Source organism: Pholcus phalangioides, unplaced genomic scaffold (assembly GCF_987345545.1).
Source record: "Pholcus phalangioides strain wild (caught in Gottingen) unplaced genomic scaffold, Ppha-v1.0 ptg000015l_1, whole genome shotgun sequence".
In the NCBI taxonomy this organism is placed as follows: domain Eukaryota; kingdom Metazoa; phylum Arthropoda; class Arachnida; order Araneae; family Pholcidae; genus Pholcus; species Pholcus phalangioides.
This window is the reverse complement of record NW_028301608.1, coordinates 66,410,933-66,424,691: the sequence shown is the minus strand read 5'-3', so window position 1 is coordinate 66,424,691 and position 13,759 is coordinate 66,410,933. Positions and strand designations below refer to the sequence as shown.

Genomic DNA, 13,759 nt, shown 5'->3' with positions numbered 1-13,759 from the left:
GTGGAATTCAATTTCCCAAAACCCTGCACCACCGAAACACTGTGAAATGCGCAATGATAAGAGGAGTGCCCATCAAGGACGTGGTTACGAGAATTCTATTCATCAGATTATTATCCCCATCGTAGTTAAATTATTCATAATTGAATTAGGCAGCATTATTCACAAGAAGTTCCGAGTGTGAATTGGTGAATTTGAGGAGAATTTCATTTGCTAAAGGAATGAACAAATTAATTTTCAGCTTATCATACAAAAGCTCAATTTTTACGGATGTAGGTCGATTGTACTAATGCTTTCAAAAGGACATGCCCTCACCTCAATTATAAAGAATAAGTAAACGCTTTTTGTTCATCTTGATGGCAATCGTTGGGGGAATACGTGGAAAGTTACAACCCTTAGATTTTGAGGGCAATTGATCGAACCCAAATTTTACATTGCAGCCATTACAATAACGCAATAATTTTAATTACAGTGAAACCTCACTACAATGATGCTCGATACAACGATAAATTCCTCTACAGTGATATTTTTTCAAGTCTTGTTTGGAAATGCCTGTACTCTAATGTTAAACTGCTGCCTCTCGATACGACGATAATCTTTCTTCACCGATATTTTTTCTTCGTCCCCAGAGTATAGAGTATTGTTACATCGAGGTTTCACTATATGTAGTTAGAATTTAAAACAAACAACTTTAGTTATTCCACACATGCGTTGCAGCGAATAACCGCAGTACAAAATTTATGTATCGTATTTGAAATTTTTTTCCCTTTTCTATGAAAACGCAAAATACATTCTATTTCAATAATTTCATAATTGTAAAAGATAATACCCAAATTATCTTTCGTGTACATCAAAAATCCTGTCAAAATCGTTAAGAATTTCAAATTCAGAATGACAGAGAATAATGCATATTGAATTGCTGGATGTCCAAAAAAATTGCAGCTGTGTTGAGCTATGTGCTAAAGCGTCTCTTTAATGCGATTTGCGTTTTTTAATTCTTTTCATCGGGACGCAACCAGGGGGGGGGGGGGCAAATTTCACCCTTCAATCCAAACATGCTCAACCTATGATTTGCCACCTGGAACCTGATTTTGTAAATATGAATCAAGTGGCGCATTTGTAGATCATTTAAGTGACCCGTGGCAGAGTTGTAGATCACTCAAGTGACTCGTGGCATATTTTTCGATTACTCAAGCTACCTGTGACATATTTAAATATCACTTGAGTGACCCGTGGCACAGTTCCAGAGCATCTAAGCGGACTGCAACATATTTGCCAATCCCTCATACAACCCGCGGCATATATACAGATCACGTGAGTGTCCCGCGGTGCAGTTTCAGAGCACTTAAGTTGCATGGGTTTCAGTTTCAGAGCACTTAAGTTGCATGGGTTTCAGTTTCAGAGCACTTAAGCTGCTCACAGTTCAGTTCCACTATTCTCAAGTTACCCACCCGCGGCACATTTTCAGACCACTAAAGTGTCACGTAGCGCGTTTGCAGATTACTCAAGTGACCCGTTTCATAGTTCCAGAGCACTTCAGCTACCCGCGACACGTTTCTAGATCATTAAACGGCCCGTGGTGCATTTCCAGAGTACTTAAGGGGCTTACTTCTGGAAAACTTCAGTTTCCCGCGAATTGTTTTCAAATCAGTGAAGTTTCTCGCACTTTTCTAAAGGATCATCCTTGCTTTAACCTCTGCTTCAACGTTACAATGGGGCGCTGAAATGTATGTTTGTCTCGGCTGAAAAAGCGTCTAGTTGAGGCTCTGCTTTTTATAACTGAGACGAAGTATAACAATGCAGCTCGAAGCATAAATCGTAACTTGAAAGGCATCGGAAAAACTTAACCGACGGGAAACTGCAAATTTTTGGCCATTAAAAATTTTCTGAAGTAGCAGAACTTCATAATCATCATGACGGGGAAAACAAAAAGGCTGATCTGCTCTCGTAAAATGCTTAATTTCAAGAGTTAGAGAGGAAAGGATAGCTTAACGAGCTGTGTCTTCTTTAATCAGATTACTAGCAGCTTAATTATTGTCATTAACTCACTGCTGAGGGCATAATTACACGCCCATGTACCTGAAAAGGATATTTATCGTGACGCTCTCTCTTAGTTATAAATGATGAAAGTTGACCGTGATGAATCCAGTCAAAAGAGAGCTTCTTTTTTTTGTTGTTGATGCTTTCAAGTTTATGCGAGTTACAAACAATTTTGGCACGAGATCATACTTCAAGAGCAAGAATTTTTTTTCTTTCTTTAGAAATTTATTACCTTTCTTAATTACTCATGTTAAAATTTCTTACGGTAATGAAAACCTCGAAGAGATGAAAAGCAACACAAACACGTGCGTCTCTACATACTTCAGGTATTTTTTCATTCTTCCAGAGATGCTTTCGTGATTCTTATACGGTGTCTAAGAGGTTCTTTACTGTACTGATTCTGACAGCCTTTGCATATACTTGAAACCACTGGAATTTATCTTCTAAAGAACGTAATTTAAAAGAAACGGTTAATTTTTTATCTATGTCAATGATTTTTTTAAATACATATTGTAGTTGATTTATGAATATGGTGTTGTAAAATGGCGAAAAAAATTTCTCTTAATATTCGAAGAATCATGAATGAAAGAAATATTCAATTGATCTTTGAGCTAATAATAAAATAAATGTGAATTAGGGAATTACCTAAAATAATTGCTTAGATTTTGGTTCAGAATATTAGCTATGAAATATATTGTAATAATCTGCTTCTCTTTTCATCTTAATTTCTCATAATTATGATTTACGGTAGCCACTGTTATAACGCTTCAAGTTTTTGTTAATAATAGTTGCGTAGAAATACGTGACTGCAACGATATTCAAAATTATTCACGATCAAGTTCAACTGTTAAGGGATTTAAAGCCGTTTGATTTGAAAAAAGTTGCACCATTACAGAATAACATCATATGCTAGATGTATTTTTTATATTAGCAAAAAGGATGTTGAATTGGACTGAAATTTGTACAGGGCGTCCCATAAATTTGTAAATTGGTGAAAAATTCATAGATTGAAAGAATTGCTATATTTGAATGCGGCTTGCGAAAAGGTTATGCTCGCGAAAAATGATATTTTTTTGGTACAAAGAAAAAATTCAGTTCAAAATGTTATCCATAGAGAGGTCAGGGAAACCAATCCAGCAGGAATGATTGAACATGAACCTTTCTTTAATCTATTCTTTGTCCAAAACGTTCATTAAGCTTTGGCCGGCGATTCGTGGCTGAGATAAAACAAGCACCAATTGTGCTTTGTCCACAAATGTCACACACATCACAATGAAAACCTTATGTAAGCTCCAGCAACGGAAAAATTCAGAAATTGGCTTTTAATCGTACACTGCATTTTATAAAAGACTCTTATTTGCATATTTCGCAAATATTTCAATTAATTTTTTTGTACAAAAAAAACCCCTCTGGGAGAATAACTTTTTTGCAAACTGTATTCAAATATACCGATTTCTTCAATTTTTATGAACTTTGAAACTATTTATGAATTCAAGGGGGGGGGTACCCTGTGTATTGTTTTGTAATGAAAATTCTGAAAAAACCTAATTATAAGCAAATGATTATGGTTTGTGATAACTTTATAGTTTTCTTCAATCTCGTTTAATTTTCTGACATAAGGTTACCTGAATTCAATGCTAGGTGGTGCTTGGTGATTTTTCTATATCGATCCCTCTCCGTCATGAATCGACCTACTTATTCTTTCCAGAACTTTTTTTGAATAAAAACTTGCGTTATCTATGAATACCATATCATAAAACAATCATTAAAAATAACAACGTCAACATTTTCGCACACTTTTATCACATTGGATCGGGACTTCTTCTGTTTACTACAAGTTTTCATCGCTCATTTAAGTCTCGACTAATCTATTTTTGTTTTTAGGTACGCGTGGAAAGTTTAAAGCATGAAATGAGAGTATGTACTTGAATAAGTTGTTGATGATTTAAGTTTGTATTTCTAAAGTGATAATTTTTTTAAATTCTCATCAAGAAGTAATTATCCACGATGTTTGTTTAACTGCAAGCATCAACTTAACTAAATGATAATACGTACTACCATATTGTACTACTAATATCACGCGTAATAGTGTGTGTGTATAGCGGAACGTCTTTATTTTTAAAATTAAATTATGTTCAAAGCTGGGTGTAAAAATGAAATAATTCATCCGATATCAAATAATTTTAGAACGATTCCAATCATGTTTGAAATGTTATTTTATAAATTTTTTTACGTGTCATCACAAATTAATTTAGAAAAATCAAAAGTATTATGACTTGATGAATAAATAAATAAAAACATTTACATACAAAGTTCTGAAGAATCGAAAATTTCGAACTGCATTCATAATTTTTTTTGTAGCTGTTACAACTTTTGGGTGAAAAGTTTAAAAAAAAAATCACATTTTATGTGTTCTTACAAAAATTTAATTTAATCTTTCCTAAGGGAATCCAAATGTTCTTATCATTGGTTAAGAATGGACACGGAAAAAAAGAATAAATTCAATGCGAATTCACACCCAATTATAGAAAAATACGATACGCAATTAAGATGGAAATATATATACATCACGTTTTCGAATACATTAATAGAAATACAGAACTTACCTCAGTTACGCAGTACTTAGGAAATATAATGAGATAATTTATGCAGCTTATTGCTTCATGGAAGTACCGTAATTAAGAGTTAAAAAACCAGAAAACTGAATGTAATTGCAAGAAAAATAAAATATTTCATTTTCTCTTTGTAGAGACAGCGGAGTTATCATTTTTCACTCTGTAGTTTATTAATAGGATATATTTATACTCCAACGATAACAAGTTTCCCGAGTCAAATAAACTTTTAGCGGCGTTTTGTCTTCCACGTTGGCCTTCGCGCCACTACATTTGTTCAATGTCTGAGCTGATCCAGCATTCCTGAAATTCTGGATAACGTGCTATTCCCACTGATCTCGAATTTGGCGCAGAAATTGGCGTTATTGTGAGCAAGGTAGTGTCAATTTCAGGACAGGGGTAAATTTATTTTTAAGTTATCATTACTTTTTTAAGAATGATCGCTGTTTCTTAGTTCATGGCTAAAAAAATGTTCTTTTCTGGGAATTTCCATTTTAGTTTCGTCTGTGAAAAGAGATTTTTTAGCTTGCGGCGGAGTTTCGTTTCTAAAACATTACTGAAAGCAATAACTGTAATTGCTTCGTTGGCGTTGGACGACTTGACCCTACATGTTAGAAAAGTATATATCTGCTAGATTAAATTACTGAACATTCGTCGCTAGATTGAACAAAATTTGCTTTTCATCTCGCATTTGGGTTTCGCCAGCGTAAAAAGATTATGATGGTTTTTAGGTATTCTTTTTATAATTTGAAAATTTTTCTAACCATAAAATAAGAGTTTTTCATACTTTTTTTATTTTCCTTACAACTGAACATTTAAGTTTATGCGGCTTCTTTTCAAATCATTTTACTCATGCTTTCTAGCGGCTATACAACCGAATACGAACACAGTATTGAATTTAATTTTTACATCACTTTTTTTCCCAAGTTCAACAAAAAAAAAAATAGTTATACGTATTATACCTGAACGTGATAATTTGAAATGGAAAACAAATTTGGGGTTGAGTTCCGATAATTGTTCTTCAAATTAAAAATGAGATGTTGAAAAGTGCATTTATGAAGATACGATTTCAAATAAATTGATTTCAACCTTTAGAAAGAAATATGTGGTGAGAACTGTAACAAAAAATGCAGCAATTTTATTTTTAAAAATTTAATTGAAATCGGATCTGAAAATAGTAAAAAAAATCGTTAATTTTTAAATACTATCAAATAGGATGTAGAAAATAATAATGAAAAACAATTTGTATGGTATCTACGTATACACACATATATTTGCATAATAAAACTTATTCTACTAGATAAACCATAAACTAAAGTGAAATTATCTTCATTGATTAGAACGTCTTGAACGATCATTTAAGTGACCAATTATTTAACTATTCAAATTATTATCACAGTATGTATCTATTACCGTGAGCGATGCAAAAGTATTAGTTAAAATATGATTTGTTTGTTTGTAAATCTCTTCCTTAATCTACTTTCTAAAATCTATAAAGCTATAACCATTCAATACACCGTGCATAGAAACACAGAAAAAAATTTAATGTTAAATCGTATTAGTAATACAGTGCACGCCACTTAACATTCACATCGGGACTCGAGATTTCTGATAACAATAAACGATGGATATATATATATAACTACATACAAAAAATACCTCACTTGTAAGTACGATGACCACGTGCCCCTTTTGGTGAAATGGGATGTATGAAAATCAGACGACTCATTTTTTCTTTTCCATATAACTGGTTTCAAAATGTTAAATCATGCTTTTTTTTCATATTGTTTTATAAACGATTTTTTAAGCTAAAATTATTTTTTTTATTCATAAATTGTAAGCAGTAAGAAAGAAACTGTCCAATGTGTATCACGAATTATGATACTTTTCATAATGTACGGAACGTTTCAGAGATCCTATGTCTTCTGGCCGAGGAACTGTGAATGTGGTCAGATGAAAGAAACTGACCAAGAACTTAAAATTGGGCCTTTTACTTTTATATCACGTTTGTCTCCACTGTGAAAAAGCTATTGCAAAAGCAGCGCTATGTGTACATGGATCATAGTGGCTATTACGGCTCGGTGTAGGACATTGTGAACTGATTATGGAAATGTTTGTCAAAAACGAAGCCTTCTGACCTCCTACATAGTCTTGTAGGTTGAAAACGATAACTTATGTAGGGATAAAATGAGTCTAGTTCTACCCTAGCTTCAAAACATACAAAAAAGAAAAACTTCTGTTTGTTCTGTACTTTGCGAAAATGATAACAATACTCGAATGATAATGTTACCCGTGATTTCAATTATTAACGCCTGCTGCATAATATTTTTTGTAATCTAGTAGAAATGTAAAATATTTCTCCAGAGAAATATTGCGTTTTAAATAATTCAAAAAGAAAAAGAAAATGAATAACGTTGTTTTTTTTATAATACAAGGAATAGAAAAAATATTTTCAAATAAGGAGGAGAAAAAAGTTTTCGGTTTCCGTTAGTGACTTGAAAAAAGTTATTTTCACCCTCTCTTTATTCCGAATTTTTCTTTTCTGTTACTTCGAAAGGAATTGAGTTTGTTGAAGCAGCCGCGTATTCTCAATAAATTCAACCTGATATGGCCGTGTAGAGTTACGTATCAGAATAATGTGTTGTAGAACACGACAGGAAACCGAGAGTATGGTGAGAGGGGAAAAATTTACTTGAATTGAGAGAGAGAAAAAATATGAAAAAGATTTCAATCACAAAGATTTTAAGAAGTAAAATATAAAGAATTTTCACTTCAATCCCATTCTTCACGTACATCTGAGATGTATGTCTGTTCTTTTTCATGTTTTGAACTAAAGCATATGACACATACCGGAAATATATTTTGAGTAAAAAGGGTTTTTAGGATTCCATGGAGAGAATTTAGTTAGGTATTTACAGCCAGTTAATATGTATCTATTCCAAAGTTACCGAAAAAAAAATCTGGCGAAATAAAAGCGAGAAATAATGCATAATTATTTCTCAATTGATTTAGACCATCCGAGCAGCGAAAAATGTTCCAGCAAAACCGTATCTATAGTAAAATACTGATCATATTTCTTTCATAAATTGATATATATCATCATAGAGAAATAGTCCTCTTTTAGTTCCGTTTCGATCTTAAACTTGATCTTTACCTCCACCAATCGCTATTCACCAACTTATCTCTCGATTAGCCATGCTTTGTAAGATTACTCATGGTCATTTAAATTTCGGTACGTCCGGTATTCTGACTAAGCCTTCTTATGTCTCCAATAGACTTGACCACCCCAAAAAATTAAAACCTATTTTTGCCTCTACTCTTCCTAATACCATAGTTGAATGGAACAAACTCCCTTCACTATTGTTGACTCCCCCACGATCTTTGATTTATTGTTAAATGTTACTAAATATCTATGTGTAAATCAACCGCATCCTCTTGTATAAGCCTTTAGGCCAACAACATTGCATAAATAAATAAATAAAAATTCGGGATCCATCGCCATTTACCCCCAAGAGGATAGTCAAAGCTAAGTAAAGTTGCTAATTTTAGTCAAAGAAATTGTAAAAAGGGAAGTAAAGTTGCTGCTCGTAGTTCCGAATGGAAGCTTCTTTAAAATGCTTCTTTAAAATCCCGTAAAATGCGGCTCATATGGTGACCTTATATATATATATATATATATATATATATATATATATATATATATATATATTATAGTTTCTGGCCAACGAGTGGCAGAAATACCACATATCTGAAAAGGTTGTGCACCTTTGATTCAGACGGTTATGATTACCTCTCACTATAATCAACTAATTTTGAATTACGCATCACAGTTTCTTCAGTTGCTCTAATGGAACTAAAAGAAATATTCCAGAACTTTCCCGAAATTTTTTCAAGTTCATCTAAATACATTGATCGAGACTTTTTTGCTGAGGACACTGTTTTTGTTACTGAACAGGAAAACTGAAATCAGAAATCAATTTTGATAAAAATCTATAAACTATTGAAATACACAGGGTGATTAATAAAGAAGTATACAGCTTCTAGAAATATTGTAAAATAGTTAGCTGTTGAAGATATAGACTACAACTGTGTGATCCGTTGGCCAGATTTATTTATAAAATTTGTTTCACGCTACTTCGGCAAGTGACATGAACAGTCTGTTCTAGTGTTGTGTGCATACAGAAAGTGCCCAGCCCTTATTTTTCACGAGAAGACCCACCGGAGGCTGTTTTCTGGATATATTAAGTCTATAGTTGATGCCACTGTTGTAAGATGATAGCATTGGCGTACACAAAGGGGAGGGGGGCTCAAGCCGAGATTATAGTGTTATTTTGCAGGAAAAACGCCCCCCCCCTTGAGGAAATTCTTTGTACTCCTATGGATAATAGTGACAACTTTATTCTCCACTTGGATTAAGAAATGTTGTTGCACAACAGTTACGGATTCCGTTTTGTTCATATCGAGAATGCAAAACGCTTGCATCACTGCAGATGCAGCCATTGGTCACGTGGCACACTTCCCTCTACAGCGGGGCACAAATTTCATGGGTACATCTATCTGCCTTACGGATAGTAGTTGTAGTCCACGTCTTCAATTACTATTAAAGTGAAACCTCGATATAACGACACTCTGCGGACCAAGAAAAGTATAATTTCTTAGCTGATGAAAAAAAAAATTGTTAGTTGTACCCTGTAAAGTAAAGTTTACCGCATAACTCTTTTGTGTACTACACAGAAAGTAGTAATACAAACAACTTCATGACTACTTTCGGTGATCAGGTGGTGCAGAATATCGATGTTTCCATACTTCCTGGAAAGAACAAAAAAGCTGGTGAGGAATTTAAAAATATATTGAAAGTGATTTTGAGTGAAATATAAAAAAATATTGTTTTAGCCGTTTCGAAATATATACAACAATTATAAATATATAAATAGAAAATATTTTATATATTATTAATATTAAAAACTATTTTTATATAATAATATGTAAAAATATCGTTATAAAGAGATATATCGCAGTAAAAAATATCGTTGTAGTGTCAACGGGAAATTAACTCTTGACTATATTCAATTCCAATCAAGATTTGAAAAAATCGTTGTAGATAGATTTATTGTGTATCGTTGTAGCGAGGTTTCACTGTATTTTACAGCATCTTGCAACTGCATATTTCTTTATGAATCACCCTGTGATTGAGTACGCGAGTGAAAAAAACAAACTTGAATCTCTGTTTATATTGTTTAAAATTATCAGAAAAATCGATGAGAATTATTAGCAAATCAAACGGAATAAATAAGTATTGCGTGATTATAACTCACCAGTTCAGTTTTTTCTACATAAAAATTCTTAAAAGCTCAAAATTTTAAGACTTTGTAGTGAAAGAATGAGAATTATTCCAATGTTTCTTAACAGCTCAACGAACAGCAACGGGAAAAATATATCGGAAATAAGTGTTTATCGAGCTTGGTTCGAAAAAAAAGAAATAAACTCATATATAGAGAGAAAGAATTATTCTGTAGAAAAGAGAATTTTATTCTTCTCGAGTCATTTTTTTCAAAGATTAAAGACCGTTAAAGGAAGAGATATAAAGTAAAGCTCCATGTTCTTGCCACTATGGGTCTTTTATTTCAACGCGTGTGAGAAGAATACGAAAAAGTTTCAAAAATGTCTTATCTGGTAGGCACAGATAAAAAAGACACTCAATGCGTGCAAAAATCGAAAAAAAAAAAAGAAATTTGAAATTCACAGAGAGAGAGAGAGATGAATAAAAATGCGAATTAGAATAAAAATAAGATGAGGATTTATGTTTCTAGTAATAAGAGTTTTCTTTACGCCCGAGTGGTGTAGTGGTAAGATGTTTGTCTTCCACTGTGAAGGCTCATGGGTTCGAATCCAGTCAAAAGAACATCAGAAAAAGTTCTTTACCTATCGAGAACCTGGGGCGACCACAGACAGATCTCAAAACAATGTGAGATATGACAAATTGTTTACGAAACAACGAAAATGATTTTAGAGGATAAAGCAACTTGTGGGAATTCCAAAAAAATTCAGTCACTAATGCTTTAGTAATTAACGCATTGACATTAATTGGGACCATGTCTCGACACAGGCTACCTTAACCTTTTTTGTGGGAAAATCTGAAACTCCACAATTAGATAAAACTTAAATTTTATTCACATTTTTTTTCAATGAAATTTATTGCTATGAATGTGTTTACATCTTTTGTTAATTAGATATTTCTCATGACCAGGTAAGAGGTATGCCAATGGGAAAAAACAACTTTTTAGACAATACGTTATTAATGAATTAACTAATTAAACACACACACACACACACGCACACACACATTTCTTTTGTTTCCTAACAGTATGAACTGGATGAAATATTGCAACGAATGTACAAGGTGTCGCATAAGTTCGTAAATAGTTTCAAAATTCATAAAATTGAAGGAATTGGTGTATTTGAAATGCGGTTTGCGAAAAGTTATTTTCACGAAAAGGGGATTTCTGTGGTACAGAAAAAAGTTCTAATTTTGTCGTCTATAGTAAAAGGCTGATAGATGATCTATAGATGGGGCGCTACACGGAAGCAAACTAGGAATGATTGGACCTGAACGTTTCTTCAATCTCTGCTGTATCTGAAACGTTCGTAAAGCTTCAACCGTGATTGGTGACTGAGCTAAAACAAGACTAATAGTACTTTTCCACCAATGTCGACATCAGAATGAAACCTTATTAAGAGCCTGTAAGAGGAAAATTTAAAAATGAGCTGTTAATCGTACTCCCTACATTTTATGACACAGATTTGCATATTTCCAGTGATTTGCTTTTGTGCAGTGCCCTTTATCGACAAAGATTTGAAATAATTTTTTTCTGTACCACAAGAATCTCCATTAGTGAGAATAACTTTTTTTGCGAAGCGCAATGAAATATACCTTCAATTACTTCAACTTTTATGAATATTTTAACTATTTACCAATTTTATGGGTCACCCTTTTCTGTGCTGCGCGGAGATTAATATAAAATAAAAAAAAAATTCTATAAATTTAGTATCATGAGTGAGAGGCTAGAGAAGCAAAGATCAAATAAGAATTTTTATGTATCCCATTTACTTTCCACTGCCCGTTTTATTATACGTTTCAAATTTCTTAAGCGGAAAGTATACAATTTCCTTATGACAAGACCAAGAATGTTGTCTGGATAAATGACCTGCCCTGGATCCAACACGCGTAATAACGCTTTTCTTATATCGCAGTCAGCGAAGACTTATAACAACACACAAGGGCGTGTCCGGTAGCTAATGTATGGAAAGACTATTGTTACACACACCCCTTCTCTGTCCACGTCTGCCTGCCTCCTTGCAAGTCCCAAACGGCCTCACAAGAAGTCGAACATTAATCAGAGTGAGGAAAGATCGGAGGTGGTTATTAATCAAACGTAGAAGGCTCTTGGTGGCATCTTGAACGGAATTTCTTGTTTATTTTTTCTTTCGTTCAAGCATACAGAATCTCATGATCGACCGGGAAACCATTTCTGATCTGATGGCATCGTAAACAAAACCTATTGGAAAAATTCTAAAATGTATTTGATTCTACATTTAATTCAAATTTTCGTCCAGTTTTTACATTGATCTGTTTAATGCATAGAAAAATTGAAACTATGAGTACGGTGATCTCTCAATTATGCGACGACGCCTAGAGAACAAAGAAAAAAGACGCATACGTGAGAGAGGCGTATAAATGAATAACATTATTTACATACAGAGCAGTTATAAATAAACTGACACTACTCAGACGTATGTAGCGTTCATTCTGATAGAGGTATTTCAATGAAATTTGGTATATAGGATGTATAGACCATGGGGAAAAGAAAGATTCAATAATAAAAGTTCAATTTTCGACCACCAAGTGAATATGTGGTGCTTTTTATTGCAGTCATCTTTTTTCACGGTCCAAGCCGAACAATTGTTGCATGTCGGGGCTTGTGTGCGCGCCTACGTGGGACACTAGCGTATTTAAGAGTGAAGTTTTTTCTTATACTAGTACTGCCATCTGGCTTGCATATTTTGAAGCCACAGGTTTTACACCCCTCCCTTTGCAAACATTCCGCTGGGAAATTTCTAATGAATTAGTACATGCCGGAACGTGTATTGTGAGCGTATGTGTGACCCTAACATATTTATGTTTCAGAGCTATGCGCGTGTTTCGTGTTATACTGAAGAACCAGGCGGGGCCCTCATTCTGTCCCACTAGGGATGATTCTGTGTTATACTACTGCTGGCACCTTTGTTCCATATTTTAAAGTGAAAATGGCGAATGCCTGAATTTTCGTGCAATGTAACTATCGTGTTGTTGGCCCGCCTGTTCTCTACGGAGAGACTTTTTCAAATGGAAGATCGGTTAGCTTTCATTTGCGCCTAGAAATTGGAAAACTAACTATAGCCGAGCACCACTATGCCACCAACGGGGATTTGAACCTGGATCCTCGTGAGTCGATAAATATATTCATCTCGCGTATTTGTCAAACATTTTTTGGTAAAAATGTAATACGTTTTAATGTTTTTTTTTGTAAGTTAAATTTTGACTCGCTGTGTCCATCATTTGTTCATGATGAGGCAGTTTTGGCAATTTTATCGATAGATGACAACTTAACTTACTTTTGACAAATTTCTTGGCATAAATTGCAAATTTAATAGCTTTTGACAAAATTTTCGGCTGTAAATGGCAACTTTAATTCTCTTTGACAAAATACTTTTGGCTGTAACCAGAAATTTTTTACTTGTATTTGGGAACTTTTTTGGCTGCAGTTGGCAATTACGACAGTAAATACCAACTTTAATTGCCTTTGAATTTTTTTTTTGGCTGTAAACGGAAACTTTACCTGCTTTGACAAGTTTTTGACGATACCCGTATTTTTTATGAAATAAATATGGTCAGCCTTTGTATTTATCGTGTGGCGTGTATATCGATACTTTTCTACCGGAACAACTTTCGTGGTTTTGCACCCCTGTTGCAATCATTCCTCTGGGAAATTTCCAATGAATTGGTACATGCTGGAACGTGTATTGCGATTGTATGTGTGACTCTAATATATTTATCCTTCGGAGCTATGAGT

The 13,759-nt window shown here is 33.7% G+C and overlaps 1 protein-coding gene across 3 annotated transcripts in view; it reads right to left on the bottom strand.

The window, feature by feature from the left end:
* LOC149076553 (neuropilin and tolloid-like protein 2) overlaps positions 1-4,937 on the bottom strand; it is a 57,962-nt gene extending 53,025 nt beyond the window's left edge. For 2 of the 3 annotated variants that reach the window (XM_089244129.1, XM_089244131.1), the window contains exon 1: positions 4,644-4,937. The gene's annotated coding sequence lies outside the window, so the exon portion shown is untranslated. Of the gene's footprint in view, positions 1-2,358; positions 2,481-4,643 lie in introns of all 3 variants that reach the window. The other variant, XM_089244130.1, reaches the window with a different exon arrangement.
* Positions 4,938-13,759: the final 8,822 nt, after the last annotated feature.